This window comes from Xenopus tropicalis, chromosome 9 (assembly GCF_000004195.4).
Source record: "Xenopus tropicalis strain Nigerian chromosome 9, UCB_Xtro_10.0, whole genome shotgun sequence".
Lineage (NCBI taxonomy): Eukaryota > Metazoa > Chordata > Amphibia > Anura > Pipidae > Xenopus > Xenopus tropicalis.
The window spans coordinates 42,824,621-42,843,984 of record NC_030685.2 but is presented as its reverse complement, the minus strand read 5'-3'; the positions used below and the strand labels follow the sequence as shown (position 1 = coordinate 42,843,984).

The 19,364-nt window shown below is 40.6% G+C and overlaps 1 protein-coding gene across 1 annotated transcript in view; it reads right to left on the bottom strand.

The window, feature by feature from the left end:
* The window catches only part of card11 (caspase recruitment domain family member 11), a 719,724-nt gene that overhangs the window by 32,292 nt on the left and 668,068 nt on the right, over nucleotides 1-19,364 (bottom strand). The window lies entirely within an intron of this gene.

The window sequence follows — 19,364 nt, the reverse complement described above, 5'->3', positions numbered from 1 at the left end:
TTCTAATTGTTGGAACAACAATGTAATTTCCTTTAATTACCTGCATGCTGCATTACATTGCAGAATCTCTCACTCTAGAGCAGGGATCCCCACCCTTTTTTACCCGTGAGCCACACTGAAATGTAAAAAGAGTTGGGGAGCAACACAAACATGAAAAATCTGGGGATGCCAAATAAAGGCTGTGATTGGCTATTTGGTAGCCCCTATGTGGACTGGCAGCCTAAATGAGGCTCTGTTTGGCAGTACAACTGGTTTTTATGAAACCAAAACTTCCCTACAAGCCAGAAATTCAAAAATAAACACCTGCTTTGAGGCCATTGGTTCAACATCCAAGGGGTTGGGGACCACTGCTCTAGAGGAAATAGTGAACAATTAAGCCAGAATAACACAACTCTAGTTTCTTTTGGATATAGCAGGCACCAGTAAACTTGAATTGCCACCCCTAATTAGTCTAGTAAAGAGTGGCATCTCTGTCCATATAGCATTTGTTTAATATTTCACATTTTGCTGAGAAAAAAAAAAGAGTGGGGAAATTGAATTGTTCTGCTGCCCCTTTTATTTTTATAGGCTCCAATACCCAAGAGAGATAACAAGGTAGGTGAATGATTCTGAGATCACTCCCTGCTACCTAGCAGATGAAAGCAACATAACTCCAACTCTCTCATGTCCCTACCCATCTCCTAATTAGATGGGATGCCTTGCACTTAGTCTCTGCTTGACATCTTATGAGTTAACAGATGTTGTATTAAGAAGGCCTTTAGCCTTGTGCCTGATCTTTCACCGTTGCTTGACATCACTTGTAAGTATAATGATATATTTAAGTCAGCCATGAACTTCAGCAGTTACAGAAAGAAGTTATGCACATGGATAGAAAACTGGCTACAGGATCGGGTACAGAGGATGGTTGTTAATGGTGCATTCTCTACTTGGAGTAAGGTTCTCAGTGGGGTCCCTCAGGGTTTTGTACTGGGTACACTTTTGTTTAACATGGTATAAGTAATGTATCAGTGTTTGCAGATGACACAAAACTCTGCAGCCCCGTCAGTTCTATCCAGGATGTGGCATCCTTGCAGCAAGATATTGACAAACTGGCAATCTGGCAGCTAAGTGGCAGATGAGATTTAATGTGGATAAATGTAAGGTCATGCATCTGGGATGTAAAAATATGTAAGCCACTTATACCCTTAATGGGACTGCACTAGGCAAATCCATTATGGAGAATGACATTGGAGTCCTTGTAGATAATGAACTTGGCTGTAGCAAGCAATGCCAGGTTTTGAGCTGTATTAAAAGGGCATAGATTCACGGGAGGAGGGTGTTATTCTTCCCTTTTACAGAGCGCAAGAATACGCTGTTCATCTTCAGAGCTTAAACGGGACATTATTGAATTAGAGAGGATCCCGAGAAGGGCAACTAAGCTGGTAAAGGGTATGGAATGTCTCAGTTATGAAGAAAGACTGTCCAAGTTGGGTTTGTTTACACTGGAGAAGAAGCGCTTAAGAGTTGACATGATAACTATATATATATATATATATATATATATATATATCATATAATAACCTCTCTAATGCTCCGTTTAAAAGAGGGGAGGTTCCGTTTAAATATTCGGAAAGGATTTTTTATTGTGCGAACTGTGAAGTTGTGGAATTCCCTCCTCGAATCAGTCGTACTGGCTGATACATTATATAGCTTTAGGAAGGGGCTGGATGGGGTGTGGCCTGCATGAGGACCGAGTAGGGTACACGCACTAGCTGAGCTCCGTTTGGGGGCACATAATACTTCGGGAATACATCAAAATACCTGCCTCTGTTTGGCCATCTGGCGACCCACACATCACCTGCACAGCCCCGCAACCTTAAATGGTGAAAAATAGCCAACGCAGGCACGGCAAAGGGGAATCAGTCCGACCACGCGACATGCATTCCCAAAATGGCACCGAAGCCAACTCGGAGTGCGCGGACTCCCCAGAAACAAGAGAAGCGGCTGTAAAAAAATGAACGCAATACACAAGGGAACCCCTGCCACAACGACCTAGCAGAGGTATGTCTCCCACATCTCACCTAGCTCATAAACAACTAGCTACAGAAGGGTCTGGGGCCTCACCACCAGTAGTAGCATCAACAGCATCTTCTAATGAACCAACACTAACTGAGGTCCTCAATGCTATCACAACAAATCATACTACCCTAGTGGGGAAAATAGATGAAATGAAAACAGACTTTGCAATATTAAAACATGATGTAGAAAAACTCAGAGAAAGAACTGGGGAAACTGAAAGGACAATTAGTGACCTGGAAGACTCCACGGCGCCTCTCACTGGCAAACTCACTACAACAGAGAAACAAATAGCCATATTAGAATCTAAAGCTGATGACCTAGAAAATAGGTTACGCCGAAATATCATCTGCATACTGGGACTACCAGAAAGAGCCGATGGCAATGCAGAAGAGAAATGTATAGAGCAATGGCTAATAAGGATGTTTGGGCAGGCAACCTTCTTACCTACCTTTATAGTAGAGAGAGCGCACAGAGTTCCGGGCAGACCACCTCCACCAGGTGCCCCTCCAAGACCTCTGATAGCAGAGAGACGGAGATGTCGCATTAGCGGAAGCAAGGAAAGCTGGAGAACTCATGTATGAAAACCAAAGGATATCAATACATCCCGACTTCTCATCTGAAGTACGAAAACAAAGAGCCAAATATACAGAAGCAAAGAAACAACTGAAGCTGAAACAAATCCCATATGCCATGCTATTCCCTGCACACCTAAGAGTTACAGACAACGGCAAAGTGCACTTTTTTACCTCTCCAGAAGAAATAATAAGACAATAAGATGGCTAGAGGAAAGACCACATAACTCACCACGACGGAAGTAACCAATCTTCAACTCACCTGTACCTTTAAAGGATTACAAAAGACTTGTACAGCACAATGGACCCGAGAACACAACCAAGATGCCTGGACTTAAAGACCACATAACTCACCACGATGGGAATAACCAATTCTCAACTCATCTGTTTCCTTAAATTACTACAAAAGACTTGCACAGCACTATGGATCCAAAAACAAAACCAAGACGCCTGGACTCAAAAACCACATAACTCATCATGACGGGAATAATCAATCTTCAACTCACCTGTTCCTTTAAAGGATTACAAAAGACTTGCACAGCATTATGGACCCAAAAACACAACCAAGATGCCTGGCACTTAAAGACCACATAACCCATCATGATGGGAATAACCAATCTTCAACTCACCTGTTTGAAAGGACTACAAAAAGACTTGCACAACACTATGGACCCAAAAACACAACCATGATGCCTGGACTCAAAAACTCATGATGGGAACAACCAATCTTTAACTCAGGAAAAGATAAGACCTCCCGGTAAATTACCAGATCACTCACAGCAGAGTGCAGTAAGGTAACTACATATCCCACCCCCCCCCCCGGATATCGGAGGAACCAGGCGGAGCACGCAGCGGGTAGTCCACAACCGAACTCAATTTCATCACTAACCCAACAACAAGTTTATTGAGTTCTTAAGTTATGGGAGTAAACTCACTCTATTGTTGTTTACAGGGTGGGTGGGGAGGGTAAGGGAAGGGACTGTGTTATGTTTATATATTTTAAGTTTTGATGGTGAATATCCTATTACTACTACACACAAGGTAAAAAGAGAGGACAGCAGAACCCCCCCATAAAGAACATAACCAAAAAAAATCGATATGGCTACAATTAAAGTAATGTTGTGGAATGTAAGGGGTTTAGGGAATGCAATCAAAAGAAGACTGGTTCTAGACTTTATTCGTAGAAACAAGCCACAAATTATAATGCTACAGGAAACACATCTCGTGGGCAGTAAAATGTTAGCGTTAAAAAGGCCCTGGATAGCATCAATGTGCCACTCTCTGTACTCAAGCTACTTTAGAGGGGTATCTATCCTAATCTGTAAAACTTGCCCTTTGGTAGTAGGTCAATTATCTGTGATAGAAATGGTAAATATGTTTTAATACATAGTACACTACAAGGGAAAAAACTTACCCTAGTAAATATATATATTCCACCCCCATTTGCAGAGGAACCCTTGAGAGAAGTCATGAATAAAATTCTGACCCTTCCAATGGCACCCCTACTGTTAATGGGCGACTTTAACCCTGTCATTGATGCAACACTAGATAAACGGAATCCTCCCAGAGTCAATACCCCAGCATTCAATAGATGGATCTCTGGGTTTCAATTAACAGACCTCTGGAGAGTATGTAATCCAGGAGTCAAGCAATACACCTGCTACTCATCTGGCTCCAATAACATGTCCAGAATAGATCTAGCCTTAGGTTGTGAGGAAATGAACAAAAGAAATAAAAAGAATACATTCCCCCAATATAACCACTATATTCACTTCCCCAACTAGCAGACAGGATCTGGAGACTCAGCTTCTACTGGGCAACCACACACAATTAAATGAGAATATTCACAATAGCATAGAAACATTCATAGAAACAAATAAAGAAGAGGTACCCCCAGATATTACTTGGGAGGCATTTAACCCTTCTACTGCCAGCCGTTTTGGTCAAAGCGGAACTTGTATTGCCAGACAGTTTTTGAACATTTTGCACTGTTTCACTTTAGGGGCCTTTCCTCGGGGGGACTTTTAGTTTACCCAGGAAAACAATATATCATTTTTTTCAGAACAACCTAAGCTTTCAAATATGGTAGAATTTTTGTGTAATTCCAATTCTGTAACAAGATATAGGCTTCTAAAGGTCTAAAAATGCAAAAAAAAAATCTAATTTTCCATAATATAAACACACATACTAGAAACAAAAAATATTTTATGCACGAATATACAACTGATTTGAAAAGTCCCATGTCTCCTGAACGTGCCAATACCAAATATATATAGTTTTATGGAGATTTCTCACTTGTATAGGTCAAAAACTCCCAGCAGTACACTACCAAATCTCCAAAGCACTGCTTCAGAAAGCTGCATACTTTAGATTTCAAGGACAAAAATTCCACTAACAGAAGATTTATCCCAGAAAATTGTACATTTTTGGAAAGAACCGATTCTGGGGAATACAGAATAGGCACAACTGTCTGTCTACTCCAAACTATCAAGTTGCAATGCTTTCCTAAAGTTATTGGTTTTTATCAAAATTTGTGATTTTTTTAAAAAATCGCTTCAAAGCTTCCAGTCTATAGTATCTTATCTCCTACAGGGCATAAAGTAACCAAATAAAACACCCTAAATATGAACGCCAGGGGTCCACTGAATAGTTTGATGCCCAATATGTATAGGTTTACCTAAGTATGTGGCATGTAGGGGCCCCAATGTGAACATACCCCCATATGATTAATCATTTCTGTTATTTCAGCTCAAGCAAAATCAACACATTTACATCATTTATGTGGGATAAAGCTAGTAAAAAGTATGCTCACCCCAGAAAGTCATATATTTTTGGAAAGTACACATTCCCCCGAATCTAAAATGGGTACCCATATCTTTCTACTCCAAAGTACCAAGCCACACAGCTTTTCTAAAGTTAGCAATTTTGATGACATTTCCAAAAATCCCCTCAAAGCTTCCACTTTGCAGCATCTTATCTCCCACATAGTGCTAGGTACCAAGATAAAACACCCTAAATTTGAACACCAGGGGTCCACTGAACAATTTGATGCCCAATATGTATAGGTTTACCTAAGTATGTGGCATGTAGGGGCCCCAATGGGAACATACCCCCATATGATCTATCATTTCAGCTCCTGCAAAATCAACACATTTACATCCTTTATGTGGGATAATGCTACAAAAAAAGTACACTCACCCCAGAAAGCCATATATTTTTGGAAAGTACACATCCCCCCGAATCTATAATGGGTAAACATTTCTTTTTGCTCCAAAGTACCAAGCTGTAAAGCCTTCCTAAGTTTGCAGATTTATATGACATTTAGAAAATCGCATAAAAATGTTGCAATTTGCCGCATTTCTTGATAAAGATCAGATAAAGGCAAATCACCCCAAATAGGAACACCTAAGGTCTACTGAACAGTTTGATGCCCAATATGCATAGATATACCAAAGTCTGCGGTATGTACTGAACCCAAAATGAAAATAGCGCATAAGGATTTCTCGCCTGCCAGCTCAGCTTTTGCACACAGAGCCCCCTGTCAGTGTATTATGTGCCAAAACTTCCCCTAACTATACAGAGACCCCCACAAAACCATATATCTTTGGAAAGTACACATTCTGACAAATCCAACATGGGTAAAAAGTCCTTTCTACACCAAAGTACCAATCTGCAGAGCTTTCCTAAATTTATTGGTTTTTATGACATTTCAGAAAATCGCCTAAAAATGTTGCAATTTGCCGTATTTATCTCTCACAATTTCTTGATAAAGATCAGATAAAGGCAAATCACCCCAAATAGGAACACCTAAGGTCTACTGAACAGTTTGATGCCCAATATGCATAGATATACCAAAGTCTGCGGTATGTACTGACCCCAAAATGAAAATAGCGCATATGGATTTCTTGCCTGCCAACTCAGCTTTTGCACAGAGCCCCCTGACAGCGTATTATGTGCAGTAACCCCCCCCCTAACTATACAGAGACCCCCAGAAAACCATATATTTTTGGAAAGTACACATTCTGATGAATTCAAAATAGGTAAAGTTATTTTTGTACACCAAAGTTACACCTGGCAAAGCTACGCTAAGAACAGATTAGGAACACTTATACAGGGATAAAATGCGATAAAACCACAAAAATTGTGCAAATCAGTGAAAAACAAAATAAGTCACATGACAGTGTAATTAGTGGTCAGAATATCTGATCCAATAGTCACGCTGTCAAAATAAACAGTTTTTAGGTAAAAGAAACTAAAAACAAAGTGGTAAAATGAAAAACAAAGTGTTTGTGTATACATGTGTGTACATGTGTAAACGTTGTGTGACAGTGTGTAAGTGTGTATATGAGTGTAAATAAGTGTATAAAAGTGTGAAAAATGAAAAAAAAAAACCCCAGAAAAAAACTGCTAAATTGTGTGCTGTAAGTGTTTGTAAATGTATGTAACTGTGTATAAATTTATGTAAGTGTGTCTGTAAGTGTGTAAGTGCAAAAAAAAAAGCGATGCGATCGCGTCTGCTGCTTCCAGGAGGGTCCTGCGACGATCGCGTCGCAGGACCCTCGTGACAGCCCCCCTGGTCTTTGCCCACATGCCGCCGCTGCAGAGAGAAGACTTTAAATGCCAACGACATATGGGACATGTCGTTGGCATTTAAACCCTTTTACTGCCACGACGTATCCTATACGTCGTTGGCAGTAAAAAGGTTAAAGCCTATATCAGAGGTATCTTTATCAGTAACATTAAGGCACTAGAAACTAACCTTTGAGCTGAAATCTTATTGAAATCCCAAAGGGTGCAGGAATCCGAAGCAGCCTACATTGCACACCCAAACATGCAGACCCAGCAGGAATGCCAAGAAAATCAGAGAGCTCTTACCCTAGCCCAAACTGAAGTCACAAAAAACAGGTTATATGAAAAAGCAGGGGTCTTTGAGCAAGGAGACAAAAATGGGAAACTATTAGCACTCCTCTCCAGGGACAACTCTACTACCTTTCTTATCCCAGCAGTAAAACTACCCAATGAGGCAATAATCTCCTCCCCAGAAGAAATAAACAATAGATTTGCTGAATTTTACACAGACTTATACACCTCCAAATTGCAAGTATCACCCACTGTGAGATACAGGACTACCTAAGAAACATTAATAATCCTAAGCTAGACACACAGACCTCTCACTACTTAGCTACTGACTGAAGTAGAAACAGCCATTGGAGCTTCCCGAAGTGGAAAAACTCCAGGTACAGACAGTATACCAATGGAATGGTACAAACAGCACACTAAACTAATTGCACCGCTACTAGTGAAATTATTACAGTGGAGTAAAGGAGGGAAAATTTCTACCCAATTCAATGAAAAAGACCCTCATTGTCCTGATCCTAAAACCAGACAAGGACCCCCTTGACTGCTCATCCTATTGGCCAATTTCACTTATCAATGCAGACGCAAAAATCTTAGCAAAGATACTAGCAACTAGAATAGCACTACACTATCTAAAATAATTTCCCCTGACCAAACAGGCTTTATGCCTGGGCGCACAACCGACTCAGTATAAGGAAGCTCTTTACAAAAATATCAATCACATGATAACCCAGGCACTTGGCTGGTAGCCTCACTAGATAACATGAAGGCCTTTGATTCATTGAAGTGGGAATAATTGTGGGCTACCATGAAATGGGTGGGAATACACCCCACATACATCAACTGGGTTAAAGCGTTATACCACCTCCCAATAGCCAAAGTAAGGATTAACACTAAACTGTCTACACCCCTTACCATAAGCAGGGGCACTAGACCGGGGTGCCCCCTTTCCCCACTCCTATTCACACTAGCCATGGAGACCGTGGCCTGTCGTATAAAAGCCCAAAATGGCATAGAGGGGTCCCAACAAAGAAATTATTTCAATGGATGCAGACAACACCCTAATTTATCTGCCCAACCCAGACCAAGCACTGGCATTAGTATTACAAGTAATTAACACTCACACAAATTATTCTGGCCATAAAATTAATTGGGACAAGTTGGTACTTTTTCCAATTGACCCTCATCCACCAAAATGCCCCTAACCAGACTAAAGGTCTACAATGGGTGGAGTCCTTTAAATACTTGGAAATCTGGGTGCATGCCAATTTAAATAAATTTGGGGAGCTTAACATACACCCAATCCTTAAGCTGGTGGAGGACAAAACAGAACTATGGACAAATCTCCCCTTATCACTCATAGGACGCATAAACCTATTTAAAATGAAACTCCGATTCATAAATATATCTTTGCTAAACTTAAATCTCTAGTGACTACTCTGTACTGGAATCGCTCCCCCTGAGAATAGCCCTAACTACTTTACAACTTCCAACAAAACAAGGAGGGCTGGCGGCTCCCAACCTAGTTTTATACTATCTGGCTGCACAACTCACAGTAGCAAGAAACTTGACTGTTCACACACTAACTAACGCAGCAACCATCCTGGAAGCGCAGGTGGTGGGCTCACTAGAGGAGCTAAAAAATTTATTGTACAGAGGCACTAAATACAGAAAAAAGGGCTCCCTACTAATGAAGGTGACACTAAGAGCTTGGCAAACAGTTGTTAGATTCTACCCCAAACCCCAAGTAGTGTTCCATTTGTCATGATATCCGCCAGGTACTTAATGTTTTATTTTGCCTTTACCCAGTACTTAAACAAAAATATATACTCTCTAATAGGATGTTCTTTAGGTACTTACAACTAAGGCATGCTGCAGAAACCCAATTTGGGCACTTACCAATCAAAACAACCTTACCAATCAAAACAACCAAAAGCACATAGAAACGGTCATACACAATGAAACCCTAAAAAAACCTCTTTCAAATTTCTATGCACAACTAATAGAAATTATCCTGAGCAAATTGTATACAAAATGGCAGATGGATATCCCCCAGCTCACTACAGAGCATTGGGAAGATATCTCAGCCTCTGAAGGGATCATTAGCAGTAAGGATAAGATGACTCAACTGAATTATCTACATAGAACCTACCTTACCCCACAGCGATTACATGAATCCCAATATCTCAAAACTGCCCAAGATGTCGCCATTCCCTTGTAAACTTTATGCGTATGGTATGTGAATGCCCCACAATTAAACCCTTTTGGGGAGAAGTCATACAGCAAATAAAAGACAAAACTGATATAGTACTCTCCCAATGAACCCTAAAATTATACTACTTAATCAAGTTGGGGAAATAACACCAAGAAGTACAAAGTACATTATTTTCCACTCTTTCTATGTATTGAAAAAAAAGCAATCGCAATTCACTGGAAACCCAGAGGTGGCCTGTCAATACACTCATAGGAACAATTGATAGAGAAGGCTATTCCACTCTACAAACTCACTTACATGTGAAGAGGTTGCCCGGATAAATTCTATAAAGTTTGGGAACTCTGGATAGATCTAGACCCAACTGTTGACTAGACTTTTACACGACTTTTATAGACTCGGTTGATATATCTACTGTATTTCTGAAATTCCTCCCAATCAGAATAAACATAAATCAATGGAGCGACAAAACTCAGAAATAGAACGAAATATGACACCATCACTGTTAACTTGGTTTGTATAATTTTTTATTATTTCTTTTTTTTTCTTTATTTCAATGTAAAAAACATTGCAATCATTTTGCTATATATGTAAATAATATCCGGTAATGCTCAATAAAAAAAGAAGGGGCTGGATGGCTTTTTAGCAATTGAGGGAATATGGGGTTATGGGAGATAGCTCAAGTTGATCCAGGGACTGATCCGATTGCCATCTTGAAACCACTGATGGTGCTGTCGTACGCTATGAGGAACCACTTATGTTAGGGTTCATTGAGCAGTACCAAGCACACTATTACACCATGTGTGCTGTTAACGTGCAATATCAGGCATCGATAATAAAGACCTTATAAGAAAGTGTCTAGTGTAATTCTTATCACGTTCTGGTCACGGATGGTGCAATCGTACGCTTAGAGGAACCTCACATATTGTGGGTCCTATTTGCAGTACTTAGCACACTATTACACTGTATTTGTATATAGGATTTTGGCCATTCCATAGATCGAGCAAGGTATAATGGTCTGTCACTGTCACCATAGGGGACATGACTCACAATATTGAAAAGGATGGGAAACATGGTGCAGGTGATGCATGCCATGTGGGGATAAGGAGAAAGACAAGGGAGGAAAGAGTGAGAACATAGTACGGGCAGAAGGTAGGTAAAGGAGTTAGACGCCTAGAGAAGCGTGTATGGTATAAAGTGATCTAGGGAAGCGTGCTTCTTATGACAGACTTACACATAAGAGTTGCCTACAATATAAGACACCGGGCAAAAGGTGGTACATGAGGACAAGAAATAGGGAATGTCAAACATTAAACAATAGGGAATGTCAAACATTAAAAAAAGGGGGGAAAAGGGCAATGCCCAATGTAGCGGTATGTGTTGCAATGTATGTTGCAAAACAGCCGTCAGTTGCAATACAGACGTAAGTTGATCTATCTGAGGACCGTAGTGACAAGGAATATATACTACAGTGGCTTGCAAAAGTATTCGGCCCCCTTGAACTTTTCCACATTTTGTCACATTACAGCCACAAACATGAATCAATTTTATTGGAATTCCACGTGAAAGACCAATACAAATTGGTGTACACGTGAGAAGTGAAACAAAAATCATACATGATTCCAAACATTTTTTACAAATAAATAACTGCAAAGTGGGGTGTGCGTAATTATTCAGCCCCCTTTGGTCTGAGTGCAGTCAGTTGCCCATAGACATTGCCCGATGAGTGCTAATGACTAAATAGAGTGCACCTGTGTGTAATCTAATGTCAGTACAAATACAGCTGCTCTGTGATGGCCTCAGAGGCCATCAATTTTGAATCAATTTTATTGGAATTCCACGTGAAAGACCAATACAAAGTGGTGTACACGTGAGAAGTGAAACGAAAATCATACATGATTCCAAACATTTTTTACAAATAATTAACTGCAAAGTGGGGTGTGCGTAATTATTCAGCCCCATGAGTCAATACTTTGTAGAACCACCTTTTGCTGCAATTACAGCTGCCAGTCTTTTAGGGTATGTCTCTACCAGCTTTTCACATCTACAGACTGAAATCCTTGCCCATTCTTCTTTGCAAAACAGCTCCAGCTCAGTCAGATTAGATGGACAGCGTTTGTGAACAGCAGTTTTCAGATCTTGCCACAGATTCTCCATTGGATTTAGATCTGGACTTTGACTGGACCATTCTAACACATGGATATGTTTTGTTTTAAACCATTCCATTGTTGCCCTGGCTTTATGTTTAGGGTCATTGTCCTGCTGGAAGGTGAACCTCCGCCCCAGTCTCAAGTCTTTTGCATACTCCAAGAGTCTGGAATCATGTATGATTTTCGTTTCACTTCTCACGTGTACACCAATTTGTATTGGTCTTTCACGTGGAATTCCAATAAAATTGATTCATGTTTGTGGCTGTAATGTGACAAAATGTGGAAAAGTTCAAGGGGGCCGAATACTTTTGCAAGCCACTGTAAATCAGCTACCAACAACAATACGTTTTACAGCCCATCTAGACGAAGGTCCGACTGCGTTCCTTGATCTCAACCTCACAGTATAGGATGCACGCATAACCACCTCCACTTACAGAAAACCCACAGACCGTAACACTTTATTGCATCACGCATCCTGTCATCCTCCACATGTGTTGAAGAGCATCCCTTACTCACAGATGATGAGAATGGTGAGCAATAACTCCGATCCAAATACATTACTTCAACAGACTGATGACCTGAAATCTCGCTTCCTCCAACGGGGATATCCACATGGTGAATTGGAACGCAGTAGGGAGAGAGCCCTCTCCCACACACAATCACAAGTCCTTCACACCAATCAATCACGCACCCCCTCTAAACAGGATGATCGTCTTACATTCATTACTACTTTTACCCCAGATAAGAAACCTCTGATCAATGCCTTGCTGTATCATTGGTCAGTCCTCGAGAAAGACCGGACACTTCCTCCCATCTTCAGGTCCCCACCCCGTATTGCATACAGACGCGGCCGCAGTCTCAGGGATTTACTGGTAAAAACTGACCCTACACACTGTTACCAGACATCTAACCTAGTTTCCTGGCTGCCATCCACCAAACTGGGCTGCTATAGATGCCCTAATTGCATCACCTGTAACTCCATGATGACAGGCCCTACCTTCAACCACCCACACTCCGGGCGGATCATCCCTATCCAACATAAGGTCACCTGCACCTCAGAGTTTATGATCTACTTTATCAAATGCCCCTGTGGGCTTTTTTATGTGGGCAAAACCATAACTACATTTCGTGATCGCATGGCTAATCACCGGTCTGCAATTCGTGCTGCACTTACTACTGACAAGGCTGACACCCCAGTTGCAGCACATTCTCTTGCCAGCATGAGATGCATGATCATTGATTTCATTCCCCCTCCAGTCCGCGGTGGCAACCGTGAAAAACTGTTACTACAAAAAGAACTAAAATGGATGCACAGACTGAACACTGTGAATCCCTATGACCTCAATGAACTTGTTTCATATGCTTCCTATTACCTGAAATGATTTTGTGCTATTGCTACATTCTCACTATTCTTTGACTATTGTTACATAGAATTCCTTGTCACTACGGTCCTCAGATAGATCAACTTACGTCTGTATTGCAACTGACGGCTGTTTTGCAACATACATTGCAACACATACCGCTACATTGGGCATTGCCCTTTTTCCCCCTTTTTTTAATGTTTGACATTCCCTATTGTTTAATGTTTGACATTCCCTATTTCTTGTCCTCATGTACCACCTTTTGCCCGGTGTCTTATATTGTAGGCAACTCTTATGTGTAAGTCTGTCATAAGAAGCACGCTTCCCTAGATCACTTTATACCATGCACTCTTCTCTAGGCGTCTAACTCCTTTACCTACCTTCTGCCCGTACTATGCACCATGTTTCCCATCCTTTTCAATACTGTGAGTCATGTCCCCTATGGTGAAAGTGACAGACCATTATACCTTGCTCGATCTATGGAACGGCCAAAATCCTATATACAAATACAGTGTAATAGTGTGCTAAGTACTGCAAATAGGACCCACAATATGTGAGGTTCCTCTAAGTGTACGATTGCACCATCCGTGACCAGAACGTGATAAGAATTACACTAGACACTTTCTTATAAGGTCTTTATTATCGATGCCTGATATTGCACGTTAACAACACACACGGTGTAATAGTGTGGTTGTACTGCTCAATGGACCCTAACATAAGTGGTTCCTCATAGCGTACAACAGCACCATCTGTGGTTTCATCGTTGGCTACTTTAGCTGCCATTTAACATCCGTATTCTACCTTTATGTTGTAGATACCCACCCCTGATTTCAGGCTATCTGTCTGTACCCACCACATCACTATATATCCACCAGCTGTTATTCCTTATGGGGTTAATGCCCTGAGCTGAACTGCCAGACAGTGAGCGGTCTGATGCCCGGCTGACAGCCGCTTCCATTTGACGAGCTTTCTACACTTCTACTGGTACTGTTATCTATATATTATGCAGCGCAGTCCACAACCCTCCAGTCACATCAGCATATTTCTTCCTTTTGTTTCCTCCTTCCCCTTTGCCCTGCTTCTCTGTTTATGGCTCGGTTACCCCCCCCCCCCCATACGCAGGGCCAAGTGGCGGTCATAACTCACTCTTTACTCTAAGGCTTTCACGTCCACAGCTTATACCTTGTTTATATTTTCCTTTGATACTTTGACACATCTCCAGTGTCTCACTTCCGAGCGTTAGTTCAAGCGCGTGTGAGTTGTATTTCAGCACTAGACACCTATACGGGTATTGTTCTATATGTTTTTTGCATATTCACCACCATCCAGTCAGTGTCTTTATGTTTATGTTTTAGATTATTTACTTATTCTTTTGCTGTTTGTTTTACGTCTACCCGTTTGTTATTTATTTCATATGCTAATGTCCTGTATTTACACCTAATGACATCACTATTTTGGCGCCAAATTCAGTTTATCAGTGCACCAGTGTTTGTTTCACATTGTCTTTGAGAAAGGCTGCGGATGCAGCCGAAACGTTAGATGTTGATTTGAATAAACACCTCTACACTTTTGATAAAACCTGCGAGTGCGGACTCTCTCTATAGCTATCCTTTTCAACCTTATAAATATATATATATATATAAAACAAAAATACAAGGTTCCGCACTCACAGGTCTTAAGAGAAATAAAGGAAAAATTTATTAGCAAAAATGCATCTGACGTTTCGGCTGCCACAGCAGCCTTTTTCAAAGACAATGTGAAACAAACACTGGTGCACTGATAAACTCGTCTTTGAAAAAGGCTGCTGTGGCAGCCGAAACGTCAGATGCATTTTTGCTAATAAATTTTTCCTTTATTTCTCTTAAGACCTGTGAGTGCGGAACCTTGTAATTTTGTTACATTACTTTAAACCATTGTACTGCACCCAGGCATTTTTTTCAGATCTCTTAAGTGAGTGCCTGTTGAGACTTTGACTACAGGTATATATATATGTTTTTATGGTTATGGTTATGAACAAGAGGAAGAAGTGATAAAAAATAAATTCCGTGTGTGCAGATTCACACACAGCCCCCCTCCTTGGAAAGATTCTGTTCTCATGCTAGCCTTAGCTATGTCAACTATAGCCTTGAAGACAGAATCACCTATTTGGCAAAGATCTTATTTTCTGTGCTGTGTACACTGGTAAACTGGTAACGCCTATGCTCATATGTTTCTTATCGAGTAATCATATTACCTTGCAAGCATCTTTTTCCAGGGAAAACAGCCCCAACCTGAACAGTTTAACCTCATTAGTTTAAATCATCCATCCCTTTTACCGGTTTAATATCATGACTCTGCACTACTACAAATATTCAAGATAACTGGTGGTATTCTCTTTTGCCATTGGCTGAATTTGCCTATAATAACTCTTTGCATTCCACTACTAAGCAGACTCCTTTTTTCTCTAATTTCGGGATTCATCCTAACCTACTCCCAGATATTCCTAAGGAAATTTCTGTCCCTGCTGTTCTGGATCATGTAAACTTCCTGGCTAGTTCTAAGACTCTTCATCACACCATCTTTTAGGCTCAAAGTAAAGAAGATTATGAAGATTATGAGGATTGTAGAAGAGGTAAAGATCCTGAGTTCTAAATTAGTAACTTAGTTTAGTTATCTACTAAATACCAATACCAAAGCTTGGTCCAGGATTTCTGGGTCCCTTCTCAATTACTGAACAGATGAATCCTGTTACTTACAAACTCAAATTGCCGGCCTCTATAAAGGTGCACTCCGTATTCCACACTGCCCTCCTTAAACCTGTGGTACCAACAGGTTTCCAGGTTGGTATCCTCCTCCCTTACCAAAAAAAAACACTCAAGGTACTGAAGAATTTGAGGCTCTGATACTCTGCATTTTGCAAAGTGATCGTTTGTTCACCACTGTGACACTGAGCCTGCATTTCCTGTTGCTTACCTGTTTTTCTGGATACTTCTGATTGTCTTTTCTGGCTTTGACTTAGGCTTGTGACCTGACTCTGCTTTGAGCTGCCTGCCCCTGATTCGGCCTGTAATCTGACACTGTCTTGTCCTGATCTGCATAGATGTTTCAAAAAGTAGCTTTGAGATGATATTCACAAATTTTATTAAAACGGCTTACTTCAGAAAAGCTCTATGGTTTAGTAGTTTGGAGTAGAAAGACATAATTTACCATTTTTGGATTCAGGAGAATGTGTACTTTCCAAAAATATGTGGCCTTCTGGGGTAAATTTACATTTTTTTTTGCAGCTTTGCTCCACATACAATGCAGTAAATGTGTTGATTTTGCAGTAGCTGAAAAGACAATAATGATAGAGCATATGGGGTTTTTTCATTTTGGGACCCCTACATGCCACATACTTAGGTAAAACTATTGCCATCAAACTGTAGAACTCTGGATTTCCCATTTAGGATGATTTATCTTGGTTCCTAATTTTTTTCATAAAACCAATAATTTTAGTAAATAATTACAGTTTGGTAGTTTGGTAAACCTACTGTTAGTGGAAGTTTTGACTTTGAAATCTAAAGTATACTGATTTCTGAAGTGATGCTTTGGAAATTTGGTAGTGTACTGTTGTTTCTGACCTATTCAGAAATCTTTAGAAACCTATACATATTTGGTACTGGCACATTTGGGAGGCATGGTACTTTACAAATCAGTTGAATTTTCAAGCATTAAATAAATAGTGTTTCTGATATATTTCTGTTTATTATTATTATTAATTTTTTTTAATTTTTTAGACATTTAGAAGCCAATATCTTGTTACAAAAGTGGAATTACACAAAAAATCTAGCATACTTTGAAAGCTTAGATTGTCCTGAAAAAAATATAGTATATATAGATGATAGATAGCGTAATGCATGTTTGGCTATGAAATAGTCAATACCCAGGCTAGTAGCAGAGCAAGGGATACATGCGACTCTGATGCAACAGGATGGGCCCCCACTATGTGGGAGAAACTACTGGAAGATGTTGTGGTACTACACATCTCACTGCTACTGTATAATGCAAATGTTAGAATTGACACCAGGAGCTCTTGCAAAACAAAGTAACTGTTTATTTGTCCAAGACAAGGGTGGTAATGCAGGGCAAATCAATACTCACTCTAGATGAGGTAGACAGGCATGCAGCGATACAATTGATGTTATAGCAGAATAAGCAGTTGAACTATGGTGTCTTCCGGTTTATCCCTTCTCATAAAGAGGTTGGGCAGGGTAAGACAACCAACAGAGTGACAGGAGGCAAGCTCACCGGTTTATCCCTTCTCTTGGTAGAGGTAGGGCAGGGTTAATTGCTGGCCCACTGTATGTCCCTGGCACTTCTGTGTCCCTAATCTAAGGCAAGTAAGCCTGTAGGAGACTCCTCTCCTGGATGTAGCAAATGAGCTGCTCTTTTTAGATAAGTTCTGCTTTCCTCACTTTCCTATACAGTGCTATGATGTTATTTAACCTGTTCTAGCTTTATCTCATTTACGGGACCTGTCCCCAACTTCACTTAGGGTACTTGTCCCCTTAGGACCTAACACTTCTGGGCCGGTGTGGATCCCAGGCTTCAAGGAGCATCCACACAGAACAGTTGCTGTAACCCAAGAAGGAAGATCCACCCCTTTCCTATCACTATATTAAAGTGTGGTAGGGTGTGGTCTAGCTTTTAACCAATACCGTATATGTAAATACCAACTAGATACATTCATCCTGCCTAGTGACAAGGAAGAAAAAGGAAAAGTAGGGTTTAACACCATAGGGCTCAATAACCCTATGGGTCCCTACAATAGATAGATAGAAAAATAGATAGATAGATAGTGTAGTGGCGCCGCCCCCCCCACAACAAAGAATCTTTAGAGGGGCCTGGCGCACACTGCAAACCACGCACCAGGATACACTGGTGCATTTGGAGAGGCAAGCTATCTGGGGCTAAAAAAAACCCCTAACAGTACAGGTATGGGATCCCTTAACCCGGAGACCCGTTATCCAGAAAGCTCCAAATTACGGAAAGTCTGTCTCCCATAGACTCCATTTTAATCAAATAAGTCAGAATTTTAAAACTAATTTCCTTTTTCTCCGTAGTAATAAAACCGTACCTTGTAATTGATCCCAACTAAGATAAAAATAATCCTAATTGGATGCAAAACAATCCTATTGGGTTTAATTAATGTTTTATTGATTTTTTACTAGACTTAAGGTATGGAGATCCAAATTACTGAAAGACCCCTCCCTTATCCGGAATACCCTTGGTCCCGAGCATTCTGGATAACGGGTCCTATACCTGTAAAAGCAACAACACTTTTTAAGATACATGAAGAAAATTCAAATCTGTTGAAATTATGCAAAAATATCGAAAGAGGAATGGGAAAAAAGCAGGAAACCCCTGGTGACTCACTGCCATGCCCTGACCATTAACCACTTCCAGTTAGGACCCCCAAGCAGAAAGAAAATCTCAAGATAAAATTAATGTGTTGACCATAACCCACACAAATCCACCCACAAATACAAACCTGATCAATGCACAATCTTTCCCTTGACACTAAGATATTTAGGTCTGCTTGACCTCAATAATTTCCTGTTTATGCCATAGTACTGTGTGTACAGTTCTTGCAACAAGTCTACATTAAGGAAGTTTGAGAACAAACTTCATGTTGGGTTGAAAGTTACTAAATGAAATATGATCTGTTGTTGGCTCTGCCCCCTTTTTTTAACCTTGGACCACAGTTATATAGTAATAACCACTGTGCAAAGTTTGGGGACCCTAGTTTTAATAGTGTCTGAACGACAGCAATTTAAATTTCCCCACTGAAAGTCAATTGGTAAAATCTGATTGGCTGTTGGTGGCTCTGCCCACTTTTTCTAACCTTGAACCGCAGTTACCTGGTACCTAACTCTGCAAAGTTTGGGGACCCTGGTGTTATTACTGTGAGAATGGCAGCAGTCTGGGCATCCACGTATGGGTATCCAACAATCATATTTTCATTCCGGCTGACCCCATGACTATGTGATTCAAGTTTGGGGGGTGTTGTTTCAAAGCTGTAAGAGTGGCAGCAGTTTGAAAATCTTTCCTGTCAAAGTCAATGAAAAAATTGGTGTTCGGAGTGGTGCCACAAATAGACGGGGGCGAGATTGCTTAGAAAAGCACAAGAAACCTG